The following is an 8341-nucleotide window of genomic DNA, read 5'->3' as shown; positions in this document are numbered from 1 at the left end:
AATATAAAGTCTGGTGCAGTGAACGTAGACTCATTGCTCATTATGAAGACCAACAATCCCATTTCTCTTTATACACGCACTTTGGAAAGTAGACAGATCAACTCAGAAACTTTTATTACTGTTTTAAAAAGGAAAGCAGCAAAACTATAGTTAAACAAAAAATGAAATTTGTAAATAATTTTGCATTAAAAATCAATGCAAATATAAATCCTCTTCTGGGGAACACTGCTTGTCAATCACCAAAGTAGAGGCCAACTAGATAGTACACTTATGAAGGGGCAAAAGGAAAATTGATTTGAATGTCTTAACGGACCATGACCAAATCTTCTCTCTCCATGTTCAAGTATTCAAAAATTAGAAACTGAAAAGTTGAATTTGGTGATTGTTGAACCCTGAACTTCAATTTCAGCCTTGACTAATCCATAAAGTTTTTTCCCTTCTATTTTCTACATGAAAAAAAAAAAGCAGACCGATCGAATAATTTTTTCTAATCTTGAATCCTGTTTTCTCTCTCTCATCTATAGGGGGTCTATGAATCAACGTTAGGGCATCGCTCAACTTCCTAAAATCATATGCAAAATTTTATATGTTTATGCCTGCATGCCTTTTGTTCTGGGAGGAAAAAAACATAGTTTCTAGAATTTAAGCCAAGTCACCCTCTGCCCAAAAGCCAAAATCCTATTTGTTTAAAATTTCTTGCCATGCCAGAGTGCAAAAGTAAACTCTAATTAATGCCAAACAGGAAATTACTTTTTAAGTAAAATTGTTATGAATATAGTATATTACCATTATTTCATACTCTGAGTTTTAAAAACAGAAAATCCAGCTACATCTCATAAAAGGAGTTTACAATCTACTTCTACTTTTGTTACACTTTCATTTTAGGTAATATATTTAACTCAACTCTGTGGACAATATAACACACGAAGAGGAGCCAGATGGGCCACGTGCTTATCTATAAACTTTTGGAAGAATGTAGTACCACATTTTAAATTTGTACTCAATAGGTTTGTGTTTGGTGATTCAAACTCTTGTCTTCCTTATTAATTAGAGTATACCCTTCAACACTTCCCTAGACACCCACCCACCCCCCCCCCCACACACACACAAACACACAGTTATTTTGACAGAAGATGCATGTTGGGTCAGTTGGGCAACCTTTCAGTCATGAATTTTAATCATTATGTTTGGACTATTTGTTCAACCAAAGCCCCCAAAACCTTTAAACATATTGATTTCCTTTGCTGACAATTTATTTAAGGCTCATTTCCTCAAATGAATGAAACTAATGGTGAGCCAAAAGCATTTTTATTAAAACTAGGGACTAACATAAATTGAGAAAAGTTGAAACTCAAGCTAGAAAATACAAAAGCAATATTACTAGCTTTTTATATTTATGCTGACAAAGTGATTAAACCATTAAAATTCTCATAGGATAATAATTCAAACTATTGTCTTCAGCCATATTTTTCTTCTATTTAAAATTATCTTCATAATTATCCACAGTGAATTCACAGTTGTTGTATAAACTCTTAAGCCATTTAAATGTACATGTTTCAACGTTTACAGGTACAATATTTTGCCCCATGCTGAACACATTAATAAGCCCGGTCAGTTAAAAAGGGAATATGTCAATGCAATCAGTGAAAGAACTGGTAACTATTAATAGGACCAAACAAACTCACCTGAATGATCTTATGGGATAGACACTTCCTGAAGCTTTGGCTCACCAGATTTCTCAGAGGTAAGTTGGAAGCTAAGGAAGCAGGCAAAAATGATGGCAAACACACATCTCAACTGCGTAACCGCCTAAGTAGATTCAGTGTTTAAACAGATGAACAATTCCCTATTACCTCTAGGAAAGTGAATTACTGAAGTGCGTGTGTGAGCACACACACCAGTGGGAGTAAAACTGATTGAAAATTATGGATAATAGGATTAAGATCATCATAACCAAAACCATTTTCTATTGCAGTTATTTTTAAGTTCATACTTAGTTTCCCAAGAGAAAGAGTTTCCATTTTTTCGATCAGAATCATGATGTTAACAAACTGTGGATTACTAGAAGCACTCACTTTGTCAAATATTGATTGTCATAACATGCATCAAAAAAGCAAATGTTGAAACTGACTGCCAATTGAAGCATGGACAAGAAAATGTGACTAAGAGATCAGAGCATCTGTGTATAAAACTAAAGAAAAATAAGGGATGAAAATCTCACAAAAGTGAATTCATACAGGAAAATGATTTAAAAAAATGTGATAATAAGAAAACTAACATGCATAACGTTTGCATCACACATTGTTTTTGATTAGGGAAGTATGATTACATGGTAACAGTAAAATAATTATAGTCAGAATCAACATTTGCATTTTATATTAGTTTATGATATTACTTAATATAAATTATTAGAATTCGTTTATGCCCTGGATTCTGAAATTACACTAGTAATTAATTAATTCACATTGCCCTTTGAAAATAGAATAAAGAGATTCATCCTTAGAATAATTTGAATCAAAGGAAAATTCAGATCTGATTACTATCATGGAAAACCATGAGTTACTTCTCTGGCCTTGAAAGGAGTATCTGAGTGATAACTGTCAGTGGCATTTCTATCTATAAATTAAAGAGGGTTGTAACAGTGCTGAAATAAAATCATTCAAGCAGAGTCTTGTTTCACAAACAGTACCGCAAGTTGAGGAGTCATATCACATGTGTATTATTGTTATGTCTGCGGTGCTGGGCGATAACGATTTTGACTGTAATTCATGGTGTGTTTTAGGATGTAGAAGCAATAAAATATTGATCATCAGCATGTCCAGCCATTATTCAGAAGATTAGATCAATTTATGAGAAGCAATAACTTGTAAATGAGTGACCTTCCAAAGGCTAAAAGTAATTCCAGGGTAAAACCATCGCATATCTATGGCTCCAGATGAAACATAAGTTACTAAAAGTCAGATGTTAAAATAAAATATAGTTTTGAGTTCAAATCGTGTAATAAGTTTTGGGGGACATTACTCTACGAATATGATACTAAATATATTGCCAGTTTTTGTAGTACATAGAAAGTTAAAAATTAGAATTTTTTTGAAGATAAACACCTTTGTTAGGTTCAAAGGTGAAAACAGAAATAACAGAGTCAAAACTTAAATACACCATTTAGTGTGATTCAAATTCAACTAGTAAACTTATAAAGGAAAACAGTTTTCTAAAAACACAAAAATTAAGGAAACATGATTAAAAATATATTACGATTTCTTCACTTGTGAAAATAAAAAGGATGGCATTTAATTTTTGGAAAATAAAGTGATATAAATGCTCCCTATGTGTTTTGATTGAGTGTAAACTTCTGTTTCAATTGGGTCATTACACACTCAACTATCTTAAATTATAATTAATACACAGGTCTATGTGACATATGCTCAGGGGATTAACACTCAGGGGAAGGGATCTATTTAAACTAGGTCTATATGATATCTACAGACGGACAATTCATTGAATATTCTGAAAAATTACAGAGAGTATTTTTCTAGGCTTTCTAAGTGTAACATACTTTTCTGAGCCTTTGTATTACTACCAGAGATTAAATGTCTCAATACAAGTTTACAAATCAAAGAAAAAAAAATTCGGTGGAATTGAAGAAACACATTTTAACATGGAAGTAAAATTATAAAATAAAACATTCTACTCTCATTTTAAGGTCATTCTTAAAGAAAGAGAAAATAATTTACAAAAATTTAATACCACATATTAAACATTAAAAAGCTTTATTAAAAGAAAAAAGTAATACCTCAAAAAATACTAAGTATGCAATATTCAGTGAAAAAATCTTATTGTCTGTGAGTATGTGCATTTATAAATACAACACAACCCTTTTCTGATTAGATGAAACATCTTAATTTGATGAATATAATTATAAATAATGAAGTAAATATTCATGACATATAATTCTAGCAATGTTAAGTTATAGGTGTACGATACATGTCTCAACATTGCTATGGTTGAACTAAAAAGACTAAGAAAGTATATGATTAGGTAATGAAAATATATCTGATGAAAATGTATTACCCATGTATAAAGTTTAGTTAAAACTATGCTAATCTTATTTTCAAAGCTAAGTTATGACATGGCATCAAAAGTAAAATCATGGTATTCTGAAATGATAAAATGCAATTTAAATCTACCATAAGTATTTATAGCATGTGTATATGATATTCTCAATTATAATATCCACTGTCAAGCTAAAGAAGAAGTAGTAAAATAAAAGTGTAAAAGATAGAAACGCCAAGTAGATTTTTAAGCAAATAAAATACGGAATGGCCAAATCAAGAAAATTAGTTAAAACAAGAAATGTGATTTTTTTTTCTGGCAAGAAAGAGATGGGTTTGATTCAGGGAGTCTTTTTAGTCTTTCAACTTCTCTAATATACTGTGTAGACCATTTCCTATCCTGTCTGTAATTATATATATCAAACAAGATTTGGAAGATCTTGTATTACATATAGTGAGGTAGCAGAATGGACAGGCATGGTGTGGGCAATATTATCATGGGTTTTGGAGTCAGATAATTCAAAATGGGTTCAAATTCTGGCTCTGTTAAGATTAAATTGGAAATAATACTTCTTTTTTTCACAAAGATTTTCAAGGATTAAATGAGATCAGTGCAGCAAAAAACAGTGAGTGCTCAGTGAATGCTATCCATTGGTGGTAAATGTATTACTTCTTACCCAGAAATTACACAGAAATTACACAGTAATCTAGATATATTATAGTCTTTAATTATATTTATTATTAATTATTAAAATTGTTTATAAAATTGTCCTCAATTACTAATGGCTAAACATTATAACAGTGAAGATAGATTGTTCATGCAAATACTCTTATGCAAAAATTCCACAAAGTTGTCTTTTAAATTATAAATGTGAAATTATCACTAGTGAAAAGAACATGACAAATTACCAACACAATCAACATTAGCTTTCAGCTTCCATTTAAAATAGATCTTTTTATTTCTGCAGACCTCCCAAATAATCTGTCAGTTACCTTGGTAAAAGTAACTCAAATCATCATTAAATAATTGCCAAAATACTTTTTTTGATCCATCAAAAACCTAACATATAATAATTAAACAGATATCTTACAGCAAATTCTTCTGAATAAAGACCAGATGAAGCGCAACACATTGTCCAAATATGCTATGGAATTTGACTGTGTTTGCTTAAGTTAGTCGGGAAAAAAATACATATATGGTAATATACATATATGATAGATATGTAATGTAATAAATATATATAATATATAATTGTACGTTACAATTATAATATACTTACATATTATATCATATACTCTTATATATGTTTATGGTTTTATATATATACAATACACAGAAAGACTAAGCATGAAATGGGACTATCCAAGGAAACATGAGATGCATGAATGCTTGTTTCCACTGATTCCACAGATTTTATGGAAATCTTCCATAAAATCTTCCTTCCTTCCTTCCATCCTTCCTTCCTTCCTTCCTTTTTCTTTCGTTCGTTCGTTCGTTTGTTCTTTTTTGTGGAAGGTGGTTATGTTGAATCAGATCTCATAAATTTTGTTATTACATGACTTGACTTCTCATGTAATGTGGTACATTCACATAAAATAATGACATATTTCTGACAGTGTCAGACATTTCTAAGTCAATGTTTCATGATTTTAATACAGCATTTTCTATATTTTAACTGCATTGATCACACTGATTCTACTGATTCTAATTTTCCAGTTGATTCATGCATTTGGATACATTTTGTCTGTGTTATTGTTTTCATTTTTTTCACTAAACCTTTTTCTTCAGACTTTATTGACATCTGACAACTCTAGTAATTTTAACTAATTATTCTAATTCTTAATCATCCCTTTATTTTAAATTTCAGTTTTCTTCCTTTTCTTAGTGGTCATTCAATTAAACCATACTATGAATTTATTACCTAATTCTTATAACTAATAGTGTCATAAAAATTCAATTAAGTCAGTGGCAATTCTACTTATCAAATAATTATGTAGTCATCTTCACTTTTGCCTTTATTATTTACTCTAATCCATCAGACTGATTGGGATCCTCTAATACCATGTTTTGTTCTATTAATATTTTAGTTGAGATTGATGGATCTGTGACATTTACATCACGTCAGCCTACCCTGGTCTACCACATAATAAATTTAACCGAAAAAAATGCCACTCTTGAAAAATTATAGTTTATTTTCCATCTGTTGAAATAAAAGTCTATTACAATATACCACAACAGTGAATCAAATTTTATCTCAGTAATTGAACTCCTCCAAAAGTTACAATAGATTCAACACAAATATAGGCAGGTACATATGGATAGACACACAAGGTAAAACTGAAAACTTACTTCCTACCAGAGAGCAAATGACTAAATATTTCTAGTCAATATTTCGATGTCTCATATGCTTCTACAGCTTCTTCAGGCTAGTGATTTTCAAACATTTTCTATGATCAGCATATAATTTGTCTTTGTGTTTTTTCAAATAAAGAAATACAAACAAATAAAGAGTATATGCCTATAGCTTAATTGTTGCAAAGTACTTCACTGAAACAAACACAAAGATAAAACAAAAATATGAAAGCCCTTCTATCATCAAGATGCCTCAGAAAATAAATGTTAACTTGTGGGCATCCTTCTGTTTACTTTCACAAACTGAAATTCTAGGTGACATATTTGAGAGCTTTAAAATACTTATCAAGCTAAATAGTCTAGTAATCATTACAATGAAACCAACCACGGTAGTCTCAAAATATGTCACAGTGTCTATTAAAAGCATTCACAATGATCACGTTTCCCTTGTTTGCCCTGAAGCATTATGTCACTAAGTAGAACTGCCTAACAGTTGTGACTTAACATTCTTATATATTTAAAAGGCAAATTGTAATATATTCTGTTAAATTTGCATTCTTTTCTTTGACTGAGGTTGTAGTGATGTTGTGTCATGTCTGTTTTTCATATCAAATTAGAACTTCTCTACATTGCTTAATATTTTCTGTTCACTAAAAACTGTGACTTTACAAATCCAATAGTCTGTTAGGACTTGTGAAGGGGGTTCAAGGCACTGCATAAAATATACTCTTCTGAAGAAAAGTAACTAATTATTCTCACATCCATAAACTCCACAATAAAATCCACCTCTTTAATGTCATGGGGTTTTCTAACTCTTCCATTAATCTGGAGCAACTCCTCTGTCCAAATATTCTTGGTTTCAGTCACTGACATCATCATCAGCACTCAAAACTGCCAGATAATCTTTCACTCACCTACATACTTCTTGTTCCCTCCATATTTCCAAAAACTTACTAGCAATACCTATTTTTTTTAAAAAAATATTTTGTTTATTTATTTGAGAGAGAGAGAAAAAGAGAGCACGAGCGGGAGGGGGTGCAGAGAGAGAGAGGGAGAAGTAGACTCCCACTGAGGGCAAAGCCCAACACAGGGCTCGATTCCAGGACCCCTAAGATCATGAGATCATGACCTGAGTCAAAGTCACATGCTTAACCAACTGAGCCACCCAGCCAACCCTAGCAATACCTACTTTTCAAATAATAGTAGCTGATGTTTATTGAGTGCCTTGCATAAGTGAGGCATAGTACTAGATACTTTACAGTCTTTATGTAATGATCATAACCACAAGGTATGGTCTTCTTTAAACAAATTAACAAAGCAAACAAACCAAAAAACCTATTTGCAAGTTTCCCTAGTCCACACATTTCATATAGAACCAAGTAATCCTGACACTAAAGCCAGTGCTTTCATTTCTATCTTACAGCCTGTTTACTATAAATAAAGCAATCTGGTAAAATGGTTGATTCCTATACACACTTAACAAAAGCTTCATTCATAAAAAAATAAATATCAGAACAAGACAGCTCATCATTAAAGAGATAGCATGACACAAACAGAGAGAGAGAAGTGAAAGAACGATTAACTCTAAATCTTACGGTTAAAACTTGAACAAACCAATTACATTGTGATCATTAAAAATCAACTTCCAATCCTCCCCAGAGTGTGTGGAGCTGCTTCTGTGTGTCCCTAGAGCACATCAGACACTTGACCCACACGAACTTGTTGCACCCAAATAACACTTCTGAATTGGTCCTCTTATCCCCAACACAGTACTGGTTTCTTAAACAACTGGTGTTTCTTTTCATAGAAATTGTCTCGGATCTTTCTTTTCAATTTTATTTGTCCTGTTTTCAGCTATATTTAATATTTTCAGATGCCAAAAATTGGTTTTGTGATGAGACAATCATTTCCATATCATGCTAAGTAAACAATAAGT

Source organism: Ursus arctos, unplaced genomic scaffold (assembly GCF_023065955.2).
Source record: "Ursus arctos isolate Adak ecotype North America unplaced genomic scaffold, UrsArc2.0 scaffold_4, whole genome shotgun sequence".
NCBI lineage: Eukaryota > Metazoa > Chordata > Mammalia > Carnivora > Ursidae > Ursus > Ursus arctos.
This window is presented reverse-complemented; position numbering follows the sequence as displayed.